Here is a 17,319-nt window from a genome sequence, read left to right as displayed (position 1 = left end):
GCTCCACCCATCAATGTTAACTACACCTTAGTACACAGACTTCCTGCATCAACACAATATATTCACACATATGCTGGACAAAGAGGGTGGTGGTTCCTGATCTTTTGTTACATACATCAGAGCGTCCCTTGTGGGGGAGCCAGTCTCTAACTGGTGATGGTTTTAACTCTTGGGCATTGGCTGCTTAGGCGTGGTGGTCCTCTATCGAGGTGTTTGTCTGTGGGGGTCCCTGGGATTCCAATGACTCCATTTACTTTTCAAAAAGGCTTTAAGCCTAGAAATCTAGAGTTTTACTTTAATCCCAATGAATTTTGCCAAAATTAGATGATAAACTGTGCATTAAAAATTAGACCAAAAGTATTAGACCTCTTTGTACTACATTTGAACCTTACCGTAATGATAAACAACCAGTAAACCTGTCTGTTCTATGCTGCTTCATGGTCTTACCCCCCCTCTCACTATCACCCCTCCCCTCTCTAACATCTTCTTCCCTTCTTTCCTTTTCCATCCGGTCCAACACCCAAAATTTTCAAACATGGTTGAAATTAATAAAGTTTGGCCTCAATTACAAAAGGGGTTGATCCAGACATACCATATCCCCTCTTGTTAAAGTAAAATATGTCCAACACAAGAGGCCCTCAACTCTCATCTGCCTGCCTAGCTGTTGGACAGGACAAGTTAAAAAAAAAAAAATAAAATTAGACCAAAAGTAAACGAATGTCCACATCGGAGCATTATGTTTAATGTTATCCTACCTTTGCCCAATAGTACCTGGAGAGGCTCCAGCCACCCTTGTGATCCCGAAAAGTATTTAGCGGAGTCAGAAAATGGATTGATGGATATTTAATGTTTCTAAGCGTTTAAATAAAACTAAAAGCGTTACAACTTTTAATGCTTTGTTGTGAAGCTTTAAAGCTCTGAGCAGACACATGCTGAGATGTCCTGATGAGTCCATGGATGCAAACACAACTGGTATAAACAATGTTAGAGAGAATATGAGACTCAGGATCTTTTTCAACCCAAAACTTTTCCACAGCTCAGCAAAGTCAGCCATAATTACAGCATCGATTGCTTGATATATTGGTACAGATTTACGGTGCTGCTGTGAGGCAGCTTTGGTAAAAAAATGTTTTATACCATCAGGTGTGTGCCAGACATAAAGTATTGAACCATTGTAGCTTTTCTAGGCAGGAGCAGCCGAACACATCCTTTATTTAAAGGGGCTTGTGACGGGGTCCCGCCGAGAAAGGATGCAGAGGAGCCAAGGTGAGGAGGATTGGTTTTCACCAGAAATTAAACATCTCAAATAGATACATTAGGCTACATCAAACAGAATGTGTTTGTTCTGTTGTTTTACCAGCAGTACTGGTATAGGCTCCAAAGACAATGATCAAACTAAAGCTTGTGTAAACAAAGGCACATTAATATGATTTGTTTCTAATTAAAACCACTGGTTTCCATGCAGCTTGGTGCAAGTTCATAGAAACTGTGATAATGTTTCTCCGCGACTGCAGAGAAAAGACGCCGCCGACATGATTATTATCCTCATAGCCCCTGGAAGCATGGCAGCAAGCGTGCGTGCGCACAGATTTGTGTGCCTTCGGTCACAGATAAGCAGCCATTAAAGTGGGCCATAAAACAATGTCTTCCCGCTTGTTTGACCAGACCTTGTGAAGCCAAGACATCATTACCACCATCAGGTTTTACCTGCTTACCAGTGAACAGCAAAGAAAGCAGACACCTCGACGCTTACAAATACTGTTCACTAAATAATGATGAAGAGCAGCACACATTACCAAAGATTAGAGGAACCAAAAGAGGTCCACCGCTGAAAGCTTCCATGCTCTGCACAGAGATGAGAGTTTGCAGGACGATTAACAGTGTCCACATCTACACATTTACATGCAGGTCGTTTTCTAGAGACAGGCAGACGGATCGATGGTTCGGCCAATTTAATTAATGAAGCACTCAAAAATAACCTGACAGTATCAATGTCCCATAGAGCTTAAATGAAAAGAAAAGCAATTTTACAAAAGAACACAACAGCATTCACACAGTGAGTGCAGTAACACAACAGATAAAAACAAACAAAACTAGGCTCTGTAAAAAGACTAATTGAATCCATAAAATCAACAAAAATAAAGGTTTAAATTCAGAACAACAGAAACTGTTGTATGACTTGGAATAACAAAGAATTGTGGAAAACTTTTTAATATTATTTATTTTTATTATTTTCCATTACCCCCTCCCCTTCAATGAACTCAAAATTTCACACACCCCTCCCCCTCCACACACTCTCCTGACTGTAAATAGAATCAGTTGTCTATTAAATAGTGATATAGTTGTGTGGAAGTGAACTTATAACAATTTTATAGACAAATGATGGTATTTACAGTCAGGAGAGTGTGGGGAGGTTCACTTACTTTACACTAAATTTTGGTCTGTAACAGCAATGACATACAGTTCAAACATTTGCCTGGAAATATAATTAAGTACTTTTTTAAACTGTAAACATTTTTTTACAAAAAAACCCCCAAAATTAATAGATATAATCTAAGGTGAAGAAATATTTGATTTAATGACGATTGATCATCTGCTATCAAGTGTTTTTTATACACGATTCTAGATTATGCTAACAGTGTTTGCAGGTATTCTGAAAAAGCTTTCACAAAGTTTTCTATCTCTGTTCAATGTTTTTCTATGATTTCTCTTTTTTGGGAATTTGTTATTTTCATGTATCCTACTTAGGGTTAGGGTTAGGGTTTGAGTTCTATGTAGGTGCAAAATAAATCCCACTTCTTGTGAAAATATAATAAAAAAAAACATGTCCCCCTCCACTCCTGTTCTGCTGCTGGCCCTTCCATTACTTGAGCTGAACCACTTTAATGCAGCATCCTGATGACAATGACCTTCTGCTGTTCTCTTGATCTCTGAAACCTTCGGTTACGTTTATCTGAATTGTTGGAGTGCAGGGAGTTTACTGGCTTTAGAAATGTTCTTGATCTAAGTGGATACACTTCACAGTACAGTTGCATCAGTCTGCGACTGCAGTATCACTAGTTTAACTTGTTCAGATGAAACAACCACAACTATAAAAATAAATGTGTTTTTTGGTTTTTTTTTAGATCTTACAACAGTCTGAGGCAAATCACGCAACGAGCCGTGCTTTGTTAATCCTACACAACTTTTGACTGAAGCTGCAACCACTAACTTTACAAATGGTGTGGCTTTTTAATGACTGTAGTGCTGCAGTTCACAGCAGCAGAGAAGGTTAATTGAGCTGCTCCCAAAAGAGGAGAAACATCTGAGCTGGAAGAAGAACTTCTGACAAATGAACAAAGTCATGCTGGGCTTAGCTGTGTCAAAAATCCTCTTGGACACAGTGGAGAACCCACAGTAATCAACATCTAATTAAATGGATTCACAAATTGGCTTGGTTGACGCCCACTGATTATCCTACTAGTTAGGATAATTAAAACTGTAAAAGCTTGATTGTCAATGTCTTCTTTGACTCACAGTCGAAGTCTCCAGGATGGGTTTAGGTGCTCTGTTCATCAATGCTCGACAACAAAAGTGTAAAATTGCAAGTATTAACATTTGAGAAACATCTGCGTGTCATGACTTCACAAGGATGAGGAACCCAGATGCTGCAACCCAGAAGGAAGACAGGTAAGTGGAGGATGAGAATGGATTTATTGTTTGCTCCAGATGTGAAGATGGCTGGTTTGAGGAGTGTCCAGGTTAGACGTGGCTGTGGCGTGGCTGGAGGGTCTTGAAGCGGTTAGCGGCTGCCGAGAGTTTCCGTGCTCCTGAGGCGTAGAATGGAAGGTCCGTGCTGCCGTCACTCGTGAGCGGTAGGATCCTGAGACAGGGAGCAAAGAATTAGTTAGAGCCAGAGACTTGGAACAAAGCTGTAACGAGGCTAGAACCAGAGCAGTCACCATAAGGGGTAACAAACTGGCGTCGAGTAGTGGCGTTGATCTCCTTTTGAATCCACAGAAGATGATGAGGAGAGTGATGGCAGCTGGTGGCAATCAGGAACATTAGGGCAGAGCTGGAGGGGGGAGGAGACCGCCAGGCACCGTGACACTGCGTCCTGAATCCAAGATTTCATCTTTCTGCTGCCAACGCAGAGAAAATAAATGTCGTCAGTCCGTTTCCAGAATCATGTTTGATGGCATCGTTTTTCTTGTTGGTAATTCAATTACTGCGGAGAGACAATTCCATCATTTATCAACTCTGTGGCACTGACTGATGCATATACTAATGCAACAATGAGGACTTTAGGTCTGCTTGAAATGTCAGTATCAGTCAGTATGTGACTACAGAGGTCTACAGCACAAAAACATGTCTGAATAAATGCAAGTTGACCAAACAAGGCTGAGACATTGGGATTTTCTGAGTTTTCTAACCCAACATGATATTGTGTCAGGTGCTAGCAGATGTACTGTGTACCTCGCCTTTGCTACCGCTCCTACACCTGGCTGTGGATCCTGCCTCTGGCTCATCTCTGGCTCGTCTCTGCTCTGTACCTGACCGAGTACCTCGTCTCTGCTCCTGCTCCTACACCTGGCTGGGGTTCCTGTCTCCGGCTCGACTCGCACCCCTGACTGTCCCCCCAACCACGGCTGGATGAAGCTCGTCTGCTGGACTTTATATATGTAGTTGTAGATTTAGATAAGTTAATTCTTCTCTAAGAGTTCTGGTAAATTGCCTGTCCGTCCTGGGGGAGGATCCCTCCTTCATGTGGGCACCCCTGAGGTTTCTTCGTTTTTTCTGGAATCCGTTTTTTTTAGGAGTTTTTCCTTACCGCGAAGGGGGGTCTAAGGGCAGGGATGCCAGTATAGCTTAGTCAGTTTGTTAGTTCATTTTAGTATTTTCCTATTGAACTCTTTGTATTCATGATCCTTTTGAGTTCATGTTTTACTTCGAAGCCCATCGATATGACTGTTGTTGTGATTTTGGGCTACACAAATAAAATAAAATTGAATTGAAATTGAATTGAATTGAATTGAATGTAAAGTTTTAATTTCTACCAATTTAATTTAAACCAACTAACAGGAGATTTAGTCTGACACTACAATAACACAGATATGTTCATTATGCCACTGTGTTAGCAATGATGTGTTATCACCATAAAAGTGATTCAACTTACTAAAAAGTTTAAGACTCCCTCCAATTAAAATATTGTTTTTGGTGTGGAAGGCATATATAAATAAAATCAAGCTTAAAATTGCATTTCTAGTGGCAAAGCATGTAAATAGAAAGCTCTCAGTAACAGGGAGGGGAAAGGGGTTGAGTTGCTCCTCCTGCTGCTCTGCAGAAACTATGTCCCAGAAAATGACAGGTTTATTGATTTTGGTTAAAAATGCCATAAGTAAAATACTTCTGGGAAAGCTTTGAAAAAAGATTAAAATGAGATTGGAGTGAGTATTTTACTTCTTTACTTTGATTAAGATTTTCTGTAGAAAACAAAATAAAGGCTAAATGATAAACATTTCAAACAAATCCAATCTAACTATCGGGAACTTAAGTCATAAACTACAATTATGTAAATATGCTGTAAAGGTTCAACAATGATTTCAAAGTTAAATTAAAATCAAAAGTTTTCCTACATTGGTGAGTGGGGTTTTTGCTGTATTATCTGCTTTCCCATCTGCTGATTGCAGAAAGGAAAGCGCTAGACTTAATGTAGCTTTGAAGTTCACTTCAACTAACAGACGTTAATCCGTAGCATAAAATAAAAGATAAATCTTCTCAAATTTTGTTCAGCTGCTGTACAGGCAAACAAAGACATCTAATAATTAGTTGACAAAATAATTTTCCCTTTTAGTGTGGAAAGAACACATAGTGTGTTTAAAATAATCCAATGTTGACACACATCCCATCCACATGCTAACCCGCTAAAACAGGAAAAGGCTCAGATGGGGGAGGCACTTGGATCTTCAGACTCCTGTACTCACACCTCTGCCAAGTTACAGCAACAAAGCTGATCACCATGGAATCACAGCATCAGGCTTTAATATAACCTTCTTGATGTACGTGAAAGGATTTACTCAAATGTATTTAATCATTTCTGTAAGAGGCTGCTCTTATTCATTAGAGTGATGGTCCATGGCAACCAGACAGTTCTGTCCCATTCTGGGGGGTGATGATTACGTGTGAAGATTATTATTTATCCCCATCAAAGCAAGCTTTTTAATTTTCCTAAAGTAAATGATGCCACACTTAGATGTTTAACTTGGTGACAACAGGTGAACCTGTTCAGGCAGGAAAAGGCTCTCCTTTGCCAACTTACTGAGCAGGTGTCAGTTATCAGGCTGCCATGGCCATGTTTGCAAGCTTAACATAGAACCTTTCTTGAAACTTATCACCCCAGACAACCACATTTGTGCATATTAGGGTTGTAGGAAACTGAATGTTTGTTTTTATTGACATATAATCAATAACAGGAGAAAAAAAACCAAACTTACAAAAGTTCGTGCCTTTTAACTTTGTCTGCCCACAAATTAAAGGGAATAAAATAACATGGAACAAAGACATTAAAAAAAAAAAATGTACCTTAACAACCCAAATTATTCACATTAACAAAATACATGCACAGGACGACACAAAGGAGGAAGTGGTGTTTTTGTCCACTAAACAGAAGCAGGCAATACGGAGGTGGGAAAAAAATAGAGGTGAATTTCATTCTCTGGTGGTGCTTTGAGATATAAGATATATTTATCTAGTAACTTGTTCTATTTTCTATCTAGTTGTTCATTTTATCTGTGTCTGTGTGTGAAATTAGGGTTTTTTCTAATTTCTTCAGTGAAGTTTTCATCATCGGCAGTGTTAAAAGGACATTTTCCTGGACAGTTTGCTTCCAGTTGGTAGTGACTTACCCCGACAACATGGGCGAGTAACGGTGAGAACTGACTTTAGGCTGCTTCACGGCTCCTTTTCTGATCAAACACGGATGAGGTCGTTCTGTGAGATACAGGAAGCTGTGATGGGATTGTTCAATGAAGATTTGTGTGAAAACAAACCTAGAGAGGTTTGTGTTTGTTGCAGATCTGCAGGGCATGACAGACAAACAGCATTGCAACAGTTTTATCCTTTTAAATTTTCTACCAACAGAGTTTCTCTCATGCAGTAAGTCAGTTCTCTATTTTAGGATATTTGTTACGGTCTGGGGTATATGTATATATCTATCTATCTATCTATATATAGATAGATAGATATATTTATCTGTATATATATCTGTGCACATCTTTGTTCAGAAGGCATGATGGACGCTGACATCCATTTAGCAAGTGTAAAGCACTCTCACACTGGAGCGGCCTCACAGGCAGACATACAAGCTTAGGAAAGGATAAAGCAGAGCAGCCCAAATAGTGGAAATAAAATAGCTTCAAAGTTGACGGGGTGCAGAAACCCGAACACCTCTGCAGCCTCCAGTCACTGTGGGCATCGATTCTTTTGTTCTTTCACTGCGTAAAATCAAGCCTTCAAAGAAAGTTATTAACGGCACCTTTCTGCAGCTGAAACAATGGCAGCAAGTAATCCGGGATAACAAGAGCTGTCACCGAAGTGGCTCCTTACCTGTAATAATGTGTAATTATGCTGCAACGAGTGTGAAACTCTTCACCTTTTTTCTGCCTCTTACAGTTTTGATCTGAGCAGGACTGTTGCTGTAATGTGTGTGTAGCTTGTCAAATGTAGAGAGTAAGCACCGCTGTGAGGCTCAGGTCAAAGATGAGAAGAATGGTTTTGGGCTCAAGTCTTCCAGAAGTTCAGCCTCACCCATTTCTGTTGATATAGGAGGCTTTTGAGTAGTTGTCCTTATTTTTTTTTTGTTTAAGAAATAAAACCGAGATTAGTAATGCTATATTTGTAAATTTCATGGGATCATACTGTAATATAACAAGCAAGATGTGTAACAGAAAGCATAAAACTGAAGTCTTAAACTATGAAAAATATCAATTTTCCCAAATTCATTATCTTATTGTGTTTGTTATGTACTCAATGTTTTGGGGGTTTAAAACTCATCAAAGACCCACTCCAATGAAAAACTTGTTTTTGGTGTTTTTAACATGCTCTCGTGGCATTTGTCTTCTGTTGGAGGGTGTATTAAAAAATAATTAAGGTCAAAACAGATACTATGAGCCTTTTTTTACTCAAATTGGAATGAATTATGAGCAGATGAAAAAAATACAGTTGGATAAAACAGCGAACAAGTTCGCCTTTCAGGCAGCCAAAAACTCTGCAGTCCCCCCCCCCCCCCCCCAGGGCGGTAGTTAATTAACTCACCTGTTCAGCGTTCTATTTAAGTCCAGGTGTGCAGCCGTTCATTCTCTTTCTTCCCGCAGCGCTGCATTCGTGCCCCCACCCTCCTCCCCGGCTTCCACCTGTGGGCTCCGTTCGGGGTTTCTTACCCTAAAGTTTATGGAAATTATCTCATGGAATTGTACGGAGCCTTATGCCAATCAAAGTTTGTTAATGCCAACTAAGATGTAAATTAAGTATGTGAAATAAATGTATTCTACTGCAAGAGTTTTTGTCTGACTGAAAACTCTTTTTTGTGACACAGCAAGCAAAATGGGGGGGGCAAAGTCTCACTGTGGCGCTCCATTCTGATGCATCCACTTGCGGACAATTAGTTATATTATCGTCTTATTTCTTAATTCCCTTATCTGAGCTGAATTACTAATGAACTACTGCCACTCTGCAGAAACTATGTTCTAGAAAACGACACAAGTTTGTTTGATTTTGGCTAAAATCAGCAGAATCATAATTGAAAGACCACTGGAAACGCTTTTGCAATAGATCAAAAGATGATTGGAGTGGGACTCAATGTAAACATGATGCTTGGTGTCATACATGTTGCATCAGTTGGTGTTCTGCCCCTATCAAGCCAGGTCTCTTCCGATTGGTAAACCTTTTCAAAGTATGACGTGCTGAATGTCTTTTAACAGGTTCTCTGAGCCATAAAATGAAAGAAGCTGTTTTCTTTGGAGGCCTGTTGCTGTTTTGAATGGTGTAGTGAAAGTAATGACTGCAGCTCACATCTACCTTCTTGTGTGTGTGCTTTATTTTATAGAAAGTAACTGCATGTGTTACCAAAATACCAAAGTTTTGGGAGAAATGCAGAAAAACAACACATTTACATTAAATACATATAACTATTGTGAACAGTCACACACTTTAGTTATACATTCAAAAAGCCTTCACAGGTTTTTTTCAGCAGACTCCTGGCTACTTTAACCCTTTAACAATGGAGATGTCTCAGGCGAAACCTAAATAACACACTCTCTTTGACATAACGTAGCTCTTTGGCTGTTTACACAATAAGTGTGAATACGCCGATTCAGACGCAGAGAAAAGCAGCTTTGCACTTCACGACTCTAAAGTGTTGCATATCAGTGCAAAGCTGCTTTTCTCCACTTCAAAATCTGCTGGAAGTACGTTAATTGTTGAAACGGTTGAAGAGTTACAGTAGTTGAAAGAAAGTCGCCACTGGAGCTAAAGCTCTGGTTAAAAGGGTTCAACACTCCCTGATTATAAAGGAGCTTCACACAAAAAACCTGCTTCATTACAGGAAACATCTATTATCCACAAAGAAGCAACTTGAAAAAAATCTTTCCAGCCACTTTTGTTTGTAAAAAATAAATTGTATCCACTGCTGCCGGGTTTTATTGTCCTTCAGACAACCAACACTCCTGCTGCTGTTAAACTGTTGTTAAAGTCCTTACAGTTCACGGCAGAATTTGAAGCCAATTAGGAAATTCCTAACTTTGCAGTTTCTCAAATGAAAACGGGAGGCTGATTTCGGATGAGAATCATTTTCCAATGACACCCTATTAAATCTTAGCCAAATTAATAATAAAAGGAAAAAAAAGACATTCTTGTTGTTGCCTCTTACCACCTTTTAGTGGTTTAGTCGTTAACAGATTACTGAAAAAAAAAGCTGTTCAAACTTTTGTTCCTTACAATTATTCAAGAAGCTGAAGAACATTTTCTTCCTTTGTCACCTTCCTTTTCCTTTGAGTTCATTACTAATGAGGCTGCAAAGCTCAGCATTGTGAAAAAGGGAAAAAATAAACCGTCTAAATCAGCTGTTTAGATTTTATTAACCCTTGTGCTATCTTAGATGACGTGTTCTTCTTACCATGACAAAGGTGGATAAAGGTGGAAAGATTTCATGTAATCCATGGACACCAGTGAAGATCACAGATCATTGAAGAAAAAAGGTTCAGAGCACTGTCTAGTGGGTCTAGATGACCCAACTCCCAATGTTAAAGTGCCTTGGATAGCACAAGGGTTAAAGGTCTAATTTGTGAACAACCGAGAACATATTTTTTGATTGACGGGTGTATGGCTTCATAAATCGGTGTTGATCATCAGTGTGTGAAATTTTTAATTTTCACTGATCTAAAAACATTTATGATCACCAGAATATCAGCTCTGCGTTCATCAAAAAAGTTTGGTGCACTTTAATTTTGTACGTAAAGCCCAATAATAATCATGTAAGCACAAGAGTTTTGAAGCCAAAATATAGACGTTTCATGGGAAGTAGCCACTTGAACACACGTTAACGAGGGCGGTGTGAATGTACCTTGACACGTCTTGAAACTAAATATTTAGAGTCCTCCCAAAAATCGAAACTCAGAACTGTTTAAGTTCATACAATAAAAGTTATTGGTTAAAGGTTTTTATCCAAAGACAAATGAAGATTAAATTAACTTTAAATAACATTCAATATTAAGTATAATGTACTTTTAATTAAATTTAGTAAATTAAAGAGTAAAGCTCAACTCTAATTAAAAACAGATGGGAATAAAAAGGAGCGTTTTGTTTCTGTAACTTTGTGCATCTTCATCAACAGATATAAATTACTGTATGTAACCCATGTCTGATGTTCGCCTGAAGCTCCTGATGATTCGTCCTTTAAACACTCTGTCTGCTGTAATCTTTCGATGTCATTGATTCCAGCAGATTCATTCTGTGCTCAGACACACTGTGATCCATAATGGTAAATTACTGAAGCATCTGCTGGAGATTTAAACATGTGATTTTTTTGGATTATTTTGATTGTTCCCACACTTGTCTGAGTGGAATCAGATGGTGCATCGACGTGCTGCAGAAGGCGTTTGGTGCTCCTTCAGAGAAAAGCACAAGCAGTTATTGTCTCAATTGGGCTGCAGACGGAGATTTTTTTTCCCTTCCATTTCAAGTGTTCAAATGTGATTTATGTGCTCTGTGGTCGATCGCACAGAATCACTTATTATCTCACTGGCTGCAGGTGTGCAGCACTGCTAAGAAACAAAATGACCTATAATTCTTCATTTACATAAACACTTGCCACCGGTATGCCCTTCATTCTCACGCTAGCGGGAATAAGGCAAGACAGCTTTAAACTGGGTTACAGATGAGATCGATCATCCAGAGCATCTCACCTGCAGCACTTCCACAAAATTATTTTCAATAGAAAGGAAACACACCTTTTAAATTTTATGGGTTTTAGTTTGTTGTCATGCCTGACCCTTACAACGTCTGTTCTAATCCATATCGAAAATAGTTTACAACATTTTAACCTAAACTTTGCAGACATCTAATCATCGGTTGTGGTACCAAACCACCAAATGAGGGTTCACTCAGAAGGAAATTCTGCTTTACATTCAGGAAACATCCGTTTTTCATTGAGTAGATCAAGGGCCTGATGCATATGTCAGGTGCACAATCTTTTAAACCACAAATGATTGCAGCCAAACAGCAACTCATCTAAGGGAGGCTCTGCTCACAAGCTGAGATGAAAACCCAAATTAATACCGGTAGGAAAAAAAAAAACACTACTGGAAAATAAACCACTGCTTTTTTCATGTGGTCTTTTAAAGGACATTACAAAAACTTGTTTTAAAAATGGGATATTTTTGAAAATATCTGGACTTAACTAAAATATAAGAAAAACATATACTTGAATAAAGCTTTTTTTTAAAGATTTTTTGTGTTTTGAAGTAAATGAGACATTCAGTGCTGCCTAAACCAGTTCTGAGATCTCAAAACCCTTATTCCCACTGGTCTATCTATCTTATAACAATGACAATGAATCAAAAAGTGCAGAATCAACGTGAGATTTTGACTACTTTTACAGTCGACACTGGGTATCCGTCTGTTGTTTTACAACGTGTTAAAAAGTAATTATGTTTAATGTATAAAGTATACATATTCAAAGTGAAGCTTTGGCACCATTTCAATCAGGAACATCTACTGTACTTCCGGGTAAGCTGCGTTCTGGGTTCTTACATCACTCACTCTACAAGCCACTCATTAATTAAGCCTTTGCATTCACCACCTTTTCTTCTTAGCCAATCACAATCATGATGTTGCTTTTAACCCTTGTGCTATCCTAATCACTTTAACATTGAGAGTTGGGTCATCTAGACCCACTAGACAGTGCGCTAAACCTTTTTTCTTCAATGATTTGTGATCTTCACTGGTGTCCATGGATTACATGAAATCTTTCCACCTTTATCCACCTTTGTCATGGTAGGAACAACACGTCAATGTAAGGGTGGGGTCATCTAAAATAGCACAAGGGTTAAATTTGTGGATGATTATCTCTCTGCATGCTGGACAGTTTTGCCGGCCCTCCTTCCTCCTGGAACAATGCTTTGTCATGGCCTGGTTCTCAACCTCCATCGGCGTCTAGGCTCTGGGGTTTATTTATCTGTGGTCCGAGGTCAACCCACCAGCATGCAGGACGTCATTGGCCCTGAGACTAACTACTATAGATTATATACTTATTTCATGCACAAATCAATCTTTCTGTATTCCCATCCATAAACTCCCCTTATTGAAGTTTAGTTATTTTACAAAATCAAATTCGGGATGTGGTTAAAGACGCACTCAGATGAAAATCATGTGTTTTAACATGTTCTTGTGGCTTTTTTACACATGATGGATGACATTTATAAAGAAATTTGAGATTGAAATGACATTTCTGAGTATTTTTTGGGTCAAAAGTAGCAGACGAAAAAATAGCATTGCTAAAATATGTAGGCGTGACATAGAAGGGACTATGGCAAGCCACAAGGCCCCTGCCCCTGTCTATCCTATCTTAATGTAGACGACTAGATGACTATAGATCCGTGTACTCTTTATTTTCCTCATCTGAGCTTCAATCTGGCTCAAAATTGTACGGCTGGATAGCTCCAATCATGCTTGCCATTTTGGTTGCACCGGCAACGTTGGGTTTGCGTTGTGAGGCATTGTAAGCCAGTTGGAGAGCTCCATTTTCTTTTTGTCTGATCCAGATTTGCACAAATACCAATAAAGAAATACCGGTACTCAGAAATATAATTTAGAGATTGATTTATATAAGCCTTCCATAGGAAAATGCCACAAGAGTGCGCGAAAGACACCAAAAACACAATTTTCTTCAGAGTGGGTCTTTAAGATCTGCTTCACCTTCACAGGCCAGATCCTTCACCTCTTTTTATTCAATCTGCTCGCTTTTGTAGAGGATGAATAATCAGAAACAATCACGGAAACTGCCCACTGTGCTCCCTGAAATGGTGGGGGGAGGGGATGGGGTGGTGGTGGTGGGGGGACTCATCCTTGACCTTTCGGCGTTCCTGATCAGCCTGGGAGCTTTGCAGAGGAGAGGAGCGCTCGCCATGAAAGCCTTTCATTACTGGTGGTGTGAGGGAAAGCAGGTAGGTTTCCCTTCACTTTCATTCTGTCATCAAGGTCTTCAGTGCGTTCAACCCAAAAGGATAATTACTGCTTTGACTTCTTGTGGCGTCCTCCCACATCAAAACTCAGATTTCAAAGAAAGAAGAAAAATTTAATAGAAATCTCTACAGTTGTAATTCCTTCTTTTTGTCTGTCAACCCATATTCAGAAAACAGTATTAATTCTGAAACAGAATGTTCAGTTTCCTTTAACAATACATCAGAATCCACATATTTACAATAAATCAATAGAAAATTATGAAAGCAGGTGATAAATTTGTCATAAATAAACAAGAATATAATAGAAATGACTGTCAACAGAGTTCAGAAACCTGACAGATGATCTGGCTAGAAGAATGAAGCTGTGGGAGCTTGAAGGCATCAATTGTTGATTAAAATGTGATGAGGTTCCCTGATGACACTCCTCCTTTTCACCTGAGCCTTCAGAGGAGAAACGGCTCTCTCTGTTTGACTCCAGTAATCTCAGAGCAAATCTCGACTACCCACTGGACCACGAAATTAAAGAAAAGCCAAAGAAAACCCCGGCAAACATTAAATTTGTCTTGCTAACATTGATAAGTCCACATCCTCACTAAATGAACTTCCTGCTGTGGACATAGTTCCACAGCGGTGGCCTGATCACAACCTGAGTCTAAAGTTTTAAAGCTAAACATTAAACTCGGTTGCTCACCTTTAAAAAAAATGAAGTAAAGAATCGTCCTCTGTGTCTCTTATATTCAGACACATAAGGATAAACACTTTGAAGGCAATATGACAGCTAGAATCTGGCTGTTGGGAATGATTGGGAGATCAAACCCTCCTCCAGCTTAAAGATGTCTGCTTCACTTACTGATCAGAGAGGCGGTTTCTCTGTCTGAACAGACTGGAGAGGTCTGACAAGCTTGTAGCTCTTGTTAAAACATCAATAACCACAGTTGTCTGTCCTGGTATTCTTTTCAATGGAAAACGCCCCCTGTGGATTCCTCAGAAGCACTTATCTCATTGTGTCAGTCCTTAGTAGCTGGTGATTGAAAGTGTCACCTTTCTGTGTGTAGCCGGAGCGATGAAGTCATGTAATTAACATACCTTCTCCATTGTTCAAAGAGTGTCTTCATTTCCCCCCCATGGTTCTCCACCTCCGTTTTCATTTTGGTTAGCACTCCAGCCATAACGCCTTTGTGTTCGAGCTAATGTGAAGTTTCGGTGTCCGCCGCTGTGATGCTGCCCCCCCTCACAGCAGAAGTCATGAGGACTTTTGGGCTCAACTGTGGCTGTGACAAAAACCTTTTGAGGACAATTTCACTCCAGGTTTGCTCTATTCACCTTAGGCTGGAACATGGTCAATTTGTAGTTGATGTTCCTGTTACACAGCTGTAGGTGGTGGAGTGGTTAGCACTCCCCTAACAAAGAATGTCCTGGTTTGAATCCTGGCTGTGTCTAATCTGTGTGGAGTTTGCATGTTCTCCCCATTCACGTTTGAGTTTTCTCCCCGAACACTCAAACTTCTTCACACTCTTCAAAAATGTCGATAGGCAATTTTTATGCTGCTTCCACACCGGCACCTCTCTTTTGACGCGTGTCAAATTCACTGCTCAACGCTTGTCTATGAGTGGTTCATGAACTTGAAGCTCCTGACGTTTGGTGGAGGAGCTGCCCTCAAAAGTTTTTAGCCTCATGGATACATTGAAGGATTGATTCTGTATCTGTATTTCTCATTTAGAATGCACGGATGATGCTTAGAGATCAGGTTTATATGTTTTGTAGAGCTCTACAAAAGCGTTGGTAAGCACATCTCCATGTCTGGGTTCATGAGATTTACATTCAGACATTCCCAGTAGGGAGAGGTTTACCGTCGACTGCAGGAGCTGCGTCTGAATGACAGCTGCCTTCAGCGGTACTTCTGTGTCTCTCTGTGACCCATTTTGATGACTTGCAGTCCTGCATTAGGACAGGGAGGGGAAAAAATTAAAAAGAATAAAATTAAAGGACCTTTTAATTATTATCTCAATTCAATTCAATTCAGGAAAAATAACATAAAGCTCAGAAGGAGAATGATCAGATTTTTTTTCATGTTGGTTTTGGACTCCGCTCATTGATGAACACGTCACAGGCCAAAGCTGAGTTCCTAATTGGTTGATGCAACAGGATTTCTTTGCAAAAGTTAAGATGAATGAACTCTGGAAAAATTTCGCGACATGCTGCAAAACACGCTCCTGCTAGACCACCGCACTGCGCCTGACACTCAGTGTGTTCCACAGGACCTCTGATTGCGTCTGTACATTGACTTAACATTAAAACTGGATGCCTCTACAGCGAATCGGGCTCGGTGTGAACGTAGCTGTTAGGCCTTGTTCATGCTTTACCATGAGGAGTCTCCAGCTAGCATGCCAAATGATCTCGTCTGTTATGTACCTAGTTCTTTGTTGTAGTCTACTTAAATATCTACTCAAAGCTCAGACAGAACTGACATCATGATCCCATTTTGCACTCACAGCACAAAGTCTTTCTTAGACCTGGGAATGAAAAAAAAACCCCTCTTATTTCAAAAATGTGTTTTATTGTTTATTTAACCTTTTTTACTGTAAAGATCATTTCACATTTTAAATTATGCGGTTTTTGCCACTCATAAATTAATTAAGAAATGAAATCATTAACCTTGGATGCTCACATTAGTGAGAATCCAGATGTTTTACTGCTTGTCAGCAAACAAAGATTCTGCGTAAAAAAAGAAAAATCCTTTGGACTGAGAGTCTTCACGGTTTAATAATTTTGTGTGTAAAAGACAAGCTGCATCTCATCAGTCATTTTCTGCTTCTGTGCTTATGCAGTTGGACAAGCCGCCACGATCAGCCAACCCAGCATTAAGCTCAAGAGCACTAGAGGCAACGAGCTGCACTTCGCTTCAGTGGCGTTCCCTGAGCTACCTGGAAACCTGTTGATGCTGTCAGGCTGCATCAGCTTCAGAGATGAGTTTTTGACGTGTTTCCATCTAGACCTGCAACAGCAGCAGCCGTCTTCTCCATCGACTTCAACACCTTTCGTTTCCCGCCATGGCTTCCTTCACCTAAAAGTTCTCATGGAGAGAAAAAATCTTAGTAAGAACAATATTAACAAAGAAAGACTGTAAAAGGCTCATGAGGGTTCTTGGGATTAGCTGCGCCATTCTACATCCAAACAATTTTGAATGCTCCACACTAAAACAACACACAACTGCTGTGGGTGCAAAGGGTGTAAGTTGGTCACAGGCCTGCTGGACTAGATGTAGCAGACTCTGAAAATGGGCAAACCTGGACAAGGCAAACAGGTAACTGGCCTGTAGCGCTAAAATGTTCATATACATTTTTTTCTACAGGCGTGCTGCCAGCGACAGGTCGTAGTGAACAAATATTGGTAAGTAAGGGGGAAGAAGGTGAGACGCAGGCACATCGTACAAAGTTTCTCAACGCCCACCAAACCCTGTGCAAGCAGCTCATTAGTGCTGCTCAGGTGTGTGCTCCTTGAAAGCAGCGTGAATGTTCAAAATTCAAAAACATCCCTTCTTTACCCAAAAAAGAAACCAAACCTAGTAAATGTGTTGAAAGTTCTCAGCTTTGGTCTCACAGGA

Source organism: Oryzias latipes, chromosome 6 (genome assembly GCF_002234675.1).
Source record: "Oryzias latipes chromosome 6, ASM223467v1".
Lineage (NCBI taxonomy): Eukaryota > Metazoa > Chordata > Actinopteri > Beloniformes > Adrianichthyidae > Oryzias > Oryzias latipes.
Note: the sequence above shows the minus strand (reverse complement) of the source record.